Raw genomic sequence first — 13,317 nt, forward strand, 5'->3', positions numbered from 1 at the left:
TTGAAAAGGATTAGACCAATTACGCTCCATTGCTTAATACCATTAGTGATAGGAACTGGGTCAGACAGAACACCATCTACAATGACTTGTTTGAGCATTCCATCATGAAGTAGCCTCAGAATGTTGGTGAATTTTTCTGGACAACCAAATTTATAGATACCAAAGTCCAGGTCTACTGATGGTGGCAACTGCTTTAGTCAGGTCGACGAAGACAGTGTAAAGGACCCATTGCTGTTCTCTGCATTTCTCCTGCATCTGACGAGCTGCAATATAATGTCTGCCATTCCTTGTGTTGGCCTGAAACCACATAGTGACTCTAATAGCATGTGATTAGTGATACTGCATAGCAGACAATTTAAGAGTACTCTGGCCAGAATCTGTCCAGTGATGCAGAGTAGTGGTTTTCAAACTTTTTTTCTGGCGACCCCCTTGAAGAAAATTGTTGATGCCCGTGAGCCAACGGAGCTGGGGATGAGAGGTTTGGGGTGTAGGAGGGGCTCAGGGCTGGGGCAGAGGGTTGGGATGTGGGGCTGACAGCTGCACGGTGGGGCTAGGAATGAGGGGTTCAGGGTGTGGGAGGGGGCTCTGGGCTAGGGCAGGGGATTGGAGTGTAGGAGGGGGTCAGGGCTATGAGCTGGGGGTGCAGGCTCTGGGGTGGGGCTGGGGATGAAGGATTTGGGGTGCAGGAGGGGGCGCCGGATTTGGGGGGGGGCTCAGGGCTGGGGCAGGGAATTGGGGCACGGGGTTGGGGGCGTGGGCTTACTTCAGGTGGTTCCTGGTCAGCGGTGCAGCGGAGGTGCTAAGGCAGGCTTCCTGCCTATCCTGGCACTGCGGACCGCGCTGCGCCCTGGAAGTGGCGAGCAGCAGGTCCAGCTCCTAGGCAAAGGCGCACAAGACCGGCCAATGGGAGTGTGGAGCCGGTGCTTGGGGCAGGGGCAGTGCGTGGAGCCCCGTGGCCTTCCTGCCTAGGAGCCGGACTTGCTGCTGGCTGCTTCCGGGGCACAGCGCGGTGTCAGAACAAGTAGGGACTAGCTTGCCTTAGCCAGGCAGCACCACTGATGGGACTTTTAATGGCTCGGTTGGCGGTGCTGACCAGAGCCACCGCCACCCAGTGCCACTACTGGGTCACAACCCGCTGTTTGAAAACCATTGATGTAGAGTAATGAGGTACCATGATAGTTGCCACAGTTAAACTCTTCACCCTTCCTCTCGTGTATAAAGACAGTGGTGGTGTTTTTGAAGTCTTGTGGTACATCTCCAGTATTTCATATATTGAGAAGGAGTCCATGCAGTCACCTCAGCAAGGTCTCGCCTCCATACTTGAATATTTCTGCAGTTCTTCATGGCACGAATTGCAGTGGTGACTTTGTTGAGGGATGGGGCTGTGTCTATGTAGTCATTACAAGTTGGCTGATCCACTATTGTCATTAGTGCCGCATTTATGACATGGGACAATGTGTTCAGGAGATCACTGAAATGCTGTCACCACCTTTGAAGGATTTCTTCTTTATTAGTGTTAAGCCATCCACACTTCAAAGGCATGGTAGTGGTATGTGTAGGATCACATATGTCTTTCAAAGTAGCATAGAAGTCTTTGGTTTCATGATGGTTGGCCCACCAAGAATGAAGTGTGTGGAGCAGGAATTTCATTTGTATGAAACAATAAAATGTTGGTCCCTATTCCATGGGCATGAGTATGGGTTGATGGCACTGAATATTGACACTATTTTCCACATGTGTTGGTGGTTTTAGCTGATATCTCATTCCTGTGCATAAGAAAGGCACAGAAAGCACAGTTGCTACTGGTCTCCCAAAGCTAGTCTGTTTACTGCAATGTTGCCTACTGAACTCACTGTGTAGTGGAATGGAAAAGAGTCTTACCACAGAGAAAGAAAGGCTGCTGTCCCTAGAAACTGTCAGGAGAGGATTACAGAGCATTTTCATGAAAGTTTCATTGAGATCTCTTAGGAGGATACAAGGGACATCCCTGTGTACATAAACAAACTGCTAGGCATGCCCTCTGGCCCTTACCTAACCCAACAAGGGAATGAAAAGCAGATGCCAACTCTTCCTCTCTTTGTTGTACTGCTACCTCTTTTCTTATGAGTAAAAAAAAGAAAAAAAAAACCAGTATCCCTGTGTTTTGTTAACTTGGGGATGGGGTGGGTGCCATCTTTAAATTTAAACAATGCAAGGAAAAATGCATGCACATGCTTACCCAAGTTTTTTTCCCGAGGATTGGGCTCATCCATGCTCGGCTAGTGGGACTGGCTAGACTGTGATGGAAACTTAAACAGGTCCTGGCCCGGGGCATGGCTGGGGCCCTCACACTTCATCTTTCCCCTCCTCCTCGCTGTTCATAGCATGGGTCTCTGTCTTGTGCTCCTCTATGGTGTCCACAGGGTGCTGGGGGTTCTGCCAAGGATGGCATGTAGCTCATTGTAAAAATATCAGTTCTGCAGCTCAGCTCCAGATCAATTGTTGGCCTTCTTGGCCTTGTGGTATGCCTGCTTCACTTTCACGCAGCATTGTTGCTGTTCTGTCACACTCTCTTGCCTGCATCCCCGTGCAAACTGTTTGTAGATGCCCAGGCTTCTGCCTGTAGTTGTGCTTGCACAACCCCACAGGGCCAGGAGACTAGTATCTCCTCTCTACTCCAGGCAGGAGCACATCTAGTGTGGGGAGCTGGTAGGGTTGGCTGAGCAGTTGCAGGCAAGAAGGGAGAGCTGCTAGGTGTGCACGCCAGGGCGGGGCAATCAGGAAAAGGTATTTCAAAAACACTCGGGAGGCGGGAGGAGGGGATGTTAAGTGGGTAATGGCTTCCAGTCTCTGTGACCACTGGCAATGGAGTTTACAATTGTGACATGAGTGGTCATTGTTGCAGGGAATGGAGCATTTGGGGACAGCTGCTGGAGGACAGTTAGGGTCGATGCAGGTCATGCAGTGTCTTCACTTGAACTGCATTGAACTGTGTAGGTCGACCATGACTCCACACTGTTCAGGGATGTAGTTTTACTGCTTCGCCATAATGGGGTACTTATATCAACCAGTGCAAATTTGAGTGTAGCCACAAGCACAAACAAGCTGATGCAAGACAACTTACATTGACTTAACTTTGTTGTCTAGACCAAGCCTTAGCAAGTAACTGAGGACAGGTCTACACTACAGCCTAAGTCGATATAACATACTTGCTTCAGGGTGTGAAAAAGCCCCCTTCCTGAGCAACACAAGTTTCGCACTGTCCACACCAACATAGCTTCCGCTTCTCACCAAGGTGGAGTAATTATGCCAATGGGAGAGCTCTCTCCTGTTGGCCTAGCACGTCTTTGGCTGCAGCTGCGCCAGTATAGCACTGCAGTATAGACTTGACCTTAGCAACATCCTACAAATGAGTAACTTCTAGCCAGCCAGTAAGACCATCAGTGTTAAAACATATGAGCCCATAAGACGACTGGCTAATCTTTTCAGTGACATACCAGCTTCCTAAACCTGAATGAAATAGGAGTTGTGGCAAAATTCCTGCATAAGTATCAACCTTTTAGTTTTGTGTTCCTTTCCAATTTTTAGTAATAGAGGCACTTCTCTACTCTAGTATTCTTGCACATTTTTTAAATTCCAGTAGATAATTGGTAGTGAGTGAGAGCAGGCGTGTGTTTGTGTAGAACCCACAGAGTTTATTTGAGAACGGCCTATAAAATAATTCCCCAAATACCTAAAATAGCCCTAAGTTAAGCAACGTACTGTCAAAAGATCATGCTTGCATATTGTTACCAGGGCCGGCTCCAGGCACCAGCCCACCAAGCATGTGCTTGGGGCGGCTCCTGGAGGGGGGTGGCGCGGCGGGGTGCTCCGGCCTGAGAGTGGCGCTGCGACTGGGCTCGCCGCCCTCCCCGCTCCGGCCGCCGGGGAGAGCGGAGCCGTGGCGGGCTTGCCGCCCTCCCCCCAGCGCTCTGGCCACCGGGGGCTCTCCGTTCTTCCCCCGGCACTCTGGCCGCGGGGGGCTCTCCGCCCTCCCCCTGGCGCTCTGGCCCTGCTCCCGGTGCTCCGGCCGGTCGGGGATTGCGGGCCCATGGCCGGGCTCGACGCCCTCCCCTGCTGCACTGGGGGGGGGAGGGGCGGGGCAGCGGGTGGCTTTTTTGCCTAGGGTGGCAAAAAAAACAGAGCCAGCCCTGATTTGAAAGGGAATAGCATCAGTGCACCTGTGCCTTATCAGTACACTCCAATTTGGTCAATTAATTGGGCTTAACAGAGGGCACTTGGGCCTTAGGGGAGGCAAGAACCAGTGAGTTAGAGCCTGGATCAGTCATAAAAAGGGCAGGAAGTGAGAGCTGCCAAAGTCAGGAGTCATAGGTGGTTCCTGGGGTGAAGGCTGGAGACAGGAGAGCAGTAAGAGAGGTTTGCTGGCTGGAATCCCCAAACCAGAGAGCGTGGGCTGATGGTCAGGGAGCAGAAGAGGGAATTGCCTGCTGGCTCTTAGCTGGAGCCAAGATAGGGTGACCAGATAGGAAATGTGAAAAATCAAGACACTTTTTTTGGGGGGGAGAGAGGAGTATAGCTGCATATGTAAGACAAAGCCCCTGATATTGGGATGTCGGGTCACCCTAAGCTAAGGGCTGGAGAGCAGTGGAGAGCTGGACTCAGGGGAACTGTGAGAGGGCCAGAAGGAGCAAGGAATGCCCCACTGGCAGGGATGTAGGTTCCCATTGGGAAGAGTGGGGTTTTATGCCAGTTGGAAGAGCAGGGGTGGTTATCTAGGGACAGAAGAGGATTGGCAGAGAATCCAGGCATGGTCAAAGGGTGCTGGGGTGTGGCATGTGTAGTATCAGGGGGTGAGATGTTTGCATTTGTGGTAATGAATTGATTTTATGTTGGGACTCTTGTGAACTATTTTGCATGAGGTTTTAATAATAAACCAGCCCCAAGGAAGAGAGGTAATATTGAGAGAAAAGAACCTGAAGCAAACTTATTTGGTTATCTGAGAGGGGAAACTGAGGCAGGGTGCCTGTGTTGTGCCTTTCATGCTGTGGCTTACTGCAGGGGGGTGTGCTTCAGGTGAGGCTGCTTTATGACACACATTTTATGGGTTAGAAGTTTTTTGTGTAATCCCAGGAAATCATTATTTTAACCCAAACTTGCTATTTGAATATTTAGTGTAACCAGCTGTGTTCTCTTCAATAAAATTGGAATGTTTCATGTTACCCTGTGTTCGGGGAGGGGAGATAGGCTATTCTATAACAGCTAATAACTTGGGAAGGCTAGTTGCCTTAATTGGAATCAGCACTGTAATCTCAATTTTTAGCTTCAATCTGAAAGTGAGGGTCAGATTACTTCATCAGCCATTTGGAGGGAACATAAGTCTGTTGCTGCTCATTGAGATTGACAATGCCCTATCACTTTAGAGGTTGATAGCTAAACAAGACTGCTGCCTTTCTAAATTATTACATAGAACTTATAAGGAGGGTTGGTTTATTGATATTGTTTAATCCACTTGATTTTATAACAACCTTTTTTAGATGTTTTTATATTTATTTTGTTCTATGCTTTTGCTTAACAGTTTAGTTAATAAAATATGAAACGGGAAACTTGTTTGGGTCTGCTATTCTTCCCCAGATATCAGGGTCTGGACTCAGAGGAATACTGGGGTCACTAAAAAAGGCAACTCTGTGACCCACTTACTGATAGTCCATAGAACTTCTCATAACTGCTTTCGAAGGAAAGTTGACTTATGTGTTGATTTTCTTTCAGTAAGAAATGAGGGTTCCTGAACTTTTAAGGGCAAAAGATGAAAGGGGTGAAAGATACCAGCTGGCCAGCCTTCAGATTGACCAATTTGCAATAATAACTCTACATGCTTCACAACCAGTTATCTCCCTTTGGGAAAGAACACCAGCTCAGGTTGTGCATGGCCTCATGGGGCCTTCATAGTTTAGTTTAGTTATTTAGTTAGTTACTCATACTAAGCCTTTTGAAATTTGACTATGGTGAAGCTGGCTTATAGTCTGAGGAGGGGAGGAGTAGAATGTAGTAGTGATTGTAGTGAGGCTGAGATTTGCATGGCTATTTTTTTTTTAATGTTATTCCTGTTAGAAAGTTGGCAACCCTAATAAGCAGATAAACTAATTGCACAAAAATGAACACCCTAGCCCTGCCCCTTCCCTGAGGCCCTGCCCCCTTCCCCATGTACCCCTACTCTGAACATTCCCCATCTCGCAGTGGCTTGCTCTCCCCCACCCTAACTCACTTTCAGTGGGCTGGGGCAGGGGTGAGGGCTCTAACTGAGGGTGTGGGCTCTGGGGTGGGGCCAGAAATAAGGGATCCAGGGTGTGGAAGGGGCTCTGGGCTGGGGCAAGGAGTTGGGGTGCAGGTGGGGGTGAGGGTTCCAGCTGGGAGTGTGAGCTCAGGGTGGGGCTGGGGATGAGCAGTTTGGGGTGCAGGAGATGGCTCCAGGTTGGAGGTGAGGCCAAGGGATTCAGAGTGCGGGAGGGGGCTGTGGGTTGAGGCAGGGGGTTGGGATGCAGGAGGGGGTGTGGGCTCTGAGCTGGGGTGCAGGTTCTAGGGTGGGGCTGGGGATGAGGGTTTTGGGGTGCAGGAGAGGACTCTGGGCTGGGGGGGGTCAGGCTGAGGCAGGGTGTTGGGGCATGGTCTTACCTCCGGCGGCTCTAGTCAGCGGCACAGCAGGGCTAAGGAAGGCTCCCTGCTTGTCCTGGTGCCGCGCTGTGCCCCGGAAGCAGCCAGAAGGTCCAGCTCCTAGGCGGGGGGGGGGAGAGCGGGGCAGGAGGCTCCACGTACTACTCTCGCCTGCAGGTACTGCCCCCCAGTTCCTATTGGCCCCGGTTCCTGGCTAATAGGAGTGCTGAGCTGGTGCTTGGGGTGGAGGCAGTGTGTAGAGCCCCGTGCCCCCAATCTGCCTAGGAGTTGGACCTGCTGGCCACTTCCAGGGCACAACGCGGTGCCAGGACAGCTAGGGACTAGCCTGCCTTAGACCCTCAGCACTGCCGACCAGACTTTTAATGGCCCAGTCAGCAGTGCTGCTCAGAGCTGCCGGGGTCCCTTTTTGACTGGGTGTTCCAGTTGAAAACCAGAGGCCTGGCAATCCTATCACTTCTACGTTGGTACGAAAATGAGAGGAGATGGCATTTATCTTTTACATTTCAGATTTATTCATCTTGGATTTTACTTTAGTATAGATAAGAGACTAAGAAGCCAAGACATGGTTAAAAAGTGAGCAAATATGGGTGCTGGGAAAATAAAGCCCATTGAGTTCATATTTTTTCTTCAAATGTTATCTGAGGGAAAAAATGCCATCTTCTTTGGGGACTGTAGTTCATAGAAGATGCCATCTGACATTTCTACTTTGTCACAAGAGAGAATATTCTGTGTATTTTTGCTTTGACATATTGTAGAATGTTTCTTCAGATGACTTTGGCATGGCTGACCTCAGAGAGAAGGCATTTTTTTTTCTTTTTGAATATCATTCAAGAAATTATGTGCACCTGAGAATTAATGCCAATAATTATGAGGGTCTGTAACTTTTATCTACAGGAATAAAACAAGATCAAGAAATTCTCACAGAGTCAAGACAAAATAGATATACCAACCAAATGCTACAAAAAAGGCATGAATACATTCAGCATAAAGACCAGAATAACAACTATATGGCTACTGAAGAATCCACTAAAGAAGCTGAAATGGTCGAAACTTTTCAAAGGTCTGTGTCTGCTACAGCCTTCTCAAGTATATGAATGAGACAAACTATTAAACTAAACAGTAACATTTAATTTTCACTTATCTTTCCAATTACATATGATGGACCTCTGAGCAAAAGTCAAATGAGTGTCTGTTAGATTTATTATAAATGCTGCTATTTCAGGAGCACTTGTGCCCTGGCAGCCAGCATGAATCCTGGAGGCAAACGTAATCTGAAACATGTACCTAGAAGACATCCACCGTTTTAGACAAAAAACAGAATGAGTATATCAACGTGTACTAGGTATGATCAGGCATTGTTTGAACAAAGTGATGTAGTTACTTTGACCAAGGTCCAGAGTGCTCAGTGAAGGATAAAGTAGGATATCTGTGATAGGGCAAATGAACAGGTGCCAATCTGGATTTCTGTCAAATTCAGTGCTACTGCTATGACACTGAGTTGACAGGGAAATTGACTCTCTTGGCTTTATTTCTCAGTTCCAGAGAATTAAGTTGAAGGGCACTACCTTGTACTTTGCATAGGTACAAAGACTGTACAAAGTGAGCGTAAGATGCCATCGTTCTGTTTTGGTAACATGTTGCATACATTTTTCATTGGTATAAATGACTGAACATGGTACAGATCAGCACAGAATACAGCTCTAAGACTGTGGGCGAAATCCGGACTTCCATGGCAAAACTCCCATTGACTTAAATGGGACCAAGATTTCACCCTATATATCAGGGTCCTGATCCATGGAAATTTGGTTCTGGAATGATACTTTCCCCAGAGTCAAGCTTAAGGGCCTCATATTCGATCCACAGTAGAAGTCTGAGCCATGAAAATTTGTATTGTTCTGCATTTATCTCAAGTTTAAGGGTATCTGGACATATGCTTTGGCTTCAAGCTCATCTCTATATAAAACAGAATAATTTTAACAGTTTGAGAGTTAAAGACTGGTGCTAATTGTTCTTAACCATGTAAGGTAGTAGTTCTCAAACTTTTGTACTGGTGACCCCTTTCACATAGGAAGGCTCTAAGTGCGACACTCCCCTCCCCCTTATAAATTAAAAACACTTTTTTATACATTTACCACCATTTTAAATGCTGGAGGCAAAGCGGGGTTTGGGGTGGAGACTGACAGCTCGTGACCCCCCAGGTAATACCCTCGTGACCCCCTGAGGGGTTCAACTCCATTTGAGAACCCCAGATGTAAGGCTACATATCTACTATGAACTAGAGCTGTAATTCCCAGCTCACGGAGACTTACTTGTGCTAGCTCTCATGTGAGCTACATACTAAAAATAATAGTGTAGCTGTGGTATCACGTGCATCAGCACTGTGCTAGCTACCCCTAGTGTAAACCCACAGGTTCATACTTGGGGTGTCTGCCACTGCCTATGCTACTAATGGCTGCATGACTATTTTTAGCTTGCTAGTTCAGATGAGAGCTAACACAAGCATGTCTGTGTAAGCTGGGAATCATACTCCTAGCTCATAGTGTAGACATAGCCTTAAGGAATTGCACATTCTAAAATTATTTGAGTGCCTTCTGTAATCCACATCTATTTTTCCCCTTTACATCTGCAGAGGTCTATGTGACAAGCTGACCTTCAGGCTCATAGACTTTAAGGTCAGAAGGGACCATCATGCAGAAAGTCAGACTAGATGATCACATTACAGGCCACTCATCCACTCCTGAAATAGACCCCTAACCTCTGGCTGAATTACTGAAATCCTCATATCGTGGTTTAAAGACTTCAAGTTACAGAGAATTCACCATTTACATTAGTTTAAACCTGCAAGTGACCCCACACTGCAGAGAAAGGTGAAAAATCCCCAGGGTCTCAGCCAATCTGACCTGGGAGGAAATTCCTGAACAGGACTGGGCACAGGTACTTCCAGGGCTTGTGAGTGATGCTATTGGGACTGTCAGAAAGGGTCAATTAAGTGACATCATGGTTTTGCCCCTCGGACTGAACATGCTGCTGTCATATTGTGCCCTTCTGGCCTGAGGAGCTAAGGACCAAACTTAGCACATATATAGAGATATCTTCACTACGTGGCTGAGCTTTCACTTACATTTAAAAAAAAAATATTATGCAGTTTGAAGAATTCACCTGAAAATCAGAAGAATTTTGAATTTAAAACTTTGTAGATAATTCTGTAAATGAAATAAAATTGTGCATGCCACCTGCCTTGAAGTCCGAATGTCAACTCTACATTGTATATTGTGATAGAGTGGGGTAGGGGTGGTGAAGACCTCTGCTACCAGTAGGAACTCCATTCAGCAGTGGTTTGGAAAGGAGTAGGCAGCAAGGGTGCAACTCTGGGGGAGAAGCAAGAACAGATGTTTGGAAAAAAGCTGTTTTTGTTGCTGTTTTTTTGCAGTAAAACTTTCAGCCTCATCAAGTAGTTTATATTTTGAAGGGTAATTTAAAAAGGAGAAAGGCTATTTAAGAAATGGAAGCTGATATCTAAACCAACTCACTGCTGAATCACTCATACTTCATCACCACAGTCACATTTGTAACCAGTAGCCAGCAAAATAACATATTAATTTTAAGACAGACTTGCTCCTAAGAAGTTATGGAGAACATGAAGGATAATGTTCTGAGAGTCAGGTGGCTTCATTTGGCATAACTCCACTGACTTTGGCGGAGCTATGATGACTTACACCAAACTAAGAGTTACAGGTACTCCTAAAATATTAGGTGCCTCATCCTGCAATCCTCGTGCACCCAAAACTCTCCTAAAAGACACAAGGAGCTGTATGTGTGTGAAAGCAGTTCAGGATTAGGCTGTAGGTATTGATATTGTTTCCAAAAACTAAAACGTTGTACATTTTAACCTTAATTATAAAAGGTATTATAATATAATTATAACATAATGGATAATCCCCACACAAACTTCTAAACACTAGGGGTAAAGCCTAGTCTTTAAACCTAGAGTATTGTGTGGAAATGTTCAGGCAAAAGGGAGCTTTGCTGTTTTATTATTGAAGGAGAGAGTTGAAAATAGAGTTTAGAATGGTTGCAACTTTAACTACGGAACTGCTCCATAAGAGCTAATGTCCATGTACTTCAAGGCTCGAGGTGAACTACTGAATTATAAGAATGGAAGAAAGCCCAGGAACAAGGGATAGTTAGAAGAAACTGCTCGGATTTCATTTTCAGTTTATCCTGCTTATAATCTCTTTGAGTTGTGCTGTTTTGTTTTTGGGTAGGTTTGTTTTTACCAATTTCAGAAAAACAAACACCCCCCTGTAATGATGCCTGCTGGTCAGCAATATTGATAAAGGCCAGTTTAAATTTTCTGTGTTTTTATTTCTTTTGTTTCCAGTAACTATATTGGCATTTATAATATCTAGGGCTTAAGGTCTCTCAGTTATAAGAAACTAAGAAGGAAAAAAAAAAATAACAATGGCCAAGTTATTTTTTGAAAGTAACTTTTTAAGCAATGTCAACAGGAACATCAGTGCCTGGAGTTCTTTTGTTCCCCAATAATAAAATATATATCAAGCACTGTACATTTGGTAAAAGCAATGCATGTGCATGTCACGACTCAAATGCAGCAATCTGAAAAAATAGTTGCAAATGCACAGCAAACAAACAAGGATAGCTTTTGATAAAACAAATTTTACTCTTGTAGAGCGAAATAATCAATACTCTGCAATTGCATGAACCTTCACAGCCCTGGGACATGAACTACATAAAGATCAATGTTCATTGGCAATTTTTGTGACATTACTTCACAAAGAGCTATGTTATAGTCAGGTTAAGGTTATAGGTTAAGTCCACAAAAACAAAGAATTCAAAGCAAAGGTTACAATTTTATTTGTATTCTATGAAAACTATACTTGACTGCTTTTTATATATTGCTTCTAAATACTAGACATCATCTCATATACTTTATTTTTATCATTGAACTGCTTTACTTTCATATGCTCTTAATTTTCAACTAGAATATTTTTTTTTAAACATAATCCTCTGTGGGTTTCTTTCTTTCTTTTTTAAATATACAAGAAGAGTTGGCAGTAAGGAGGATAATAATCAAAATCACTGAGGATTTTGGTTCCAATCCAGCAGAATGTTACATGAGCAGGGCTATTTGCACGTATAAAGCTAAACATGTTTGAAACTGGACTTCAGTTTGGGAAATGTGCTTGTGAAGAGATTTTTCTTGCATTGCAAAGAAACCATTCAGAGGGATCAAATAACAGCACTAATCATTTATACTAGTAGCAGAAAGCCTGTGCTCTTGCACAGGTGTAATTCATACAGCCTTGTATGATTTAAAAATCAAAAGGCTGACAACTTAAAAATTGGATAGTAACAGACAATGAATCCCAGTAATGGTTAAACCTGGTGAATTCTAAACAAAAAGCGCTCTCAACCATGTTTGTAGCTGTTTCCATTACTTTACCTCAACTCAACAGACATTGTAGGCTTCAGAGTGACATTCCTGGAATCTTATTACATAGAATAATGTTGCTCTTCACCTCAAAGGATTCGTATGTGCTGCACAAATGAAATACATGCAACACACTGACATGTAGCCATCTTTGGGCAGGAGGACAGCAGACAGATAACTGTGGTGAGTTTTGTCTAAGGCCAGCCCTTAATATTCCAGAACATATCACAAGATCTTTCATGTTCACATAGAATAGACAAAAATTCCTCTTGAAGGGTTCCATCTTAATGTAATTTGTTTCAAATTATCAAAATTATTGTTTTAAATTCTATGTGTGAGATGCTTCCTGGATTTTGAATATAAATATGATGTGCTTTTTATTCTGGGTTTTGTTGACAGAAAACTGGAACGCCTGTACACATTTAAAGACTCAACCTATCCCGTGCTTAATTTATGCCAGGGCTGAGACCTGGCACCTCTAGGCTTGGCAGTTCATAGACCTGGCACCTCTGGGCTTGCCCCTCAGTTATGAAAGTAAAAAATTGCTTGAGCCCCAGCTCCTCTTTCATTATATATTAAGCACTCAGCCTATCAGTTCCATTTCCATCACCTTTGAAGGAAATAAATAGGAGAACAGGTTCTGACAGAAACTTCACTGTATTACATGGACTACCACCCGCTGAACTCAAATGTATTACTATAATTTGTCTATCACTGATAGTATGCCCAGCACTGTGCAAGACTGTACCTGCCCCAACGAGCTGTCAATCTACAAGTCAGAACAAAAAAAGACAAGATGCACTGGTAGAATCAAAGCAAGAACAGGAGTACTTGTGGCACCTTAGAAACTAGCAAATTTGTTAGATGCCACAAGTACTCCTGTTCTTTTTGAGGCTACAGACTAACACGGCTGCTACTCTGAAACCAATCAAAGCAAGGTTTTTTTTGTTTCAATAGTAGACTTTGTGGAAGAAGTGAGCCTTCCAAAGTGTTTTGAATTAGGAGATGTGGGTGCCTGGCAAATTGGGATTGAAACATTTCAAGAATAGGAGGAGGCAAAATAATCTTTACAATATTTTATTTAAAGTTATACTTTTTTTGTTAATCTTTTTACAAAATAAGAATATTTTAAAAATGTTTTTCAAAGATGTGAATATATTTCTTTCCCTTTTTTATGTTAAAGAAAAATGTTTTCTTTTGTTTGAAACAGGCAAACA

This window comes from Trachemys scripta, chromosome 1 (genome assembly GCF_013100865.1).
Source record: "Trachemys scripta elegans isolate TJP31775 chromosome 1, CAS_Tse_1.0, whole genome shotgun sequence".
NCBI classification, from domain to species: domain Eukaryota; kingdom Metazoa; phylum Chordata; order Testudines; family Emydidae; genus Trachemys; species Trachemys scripta.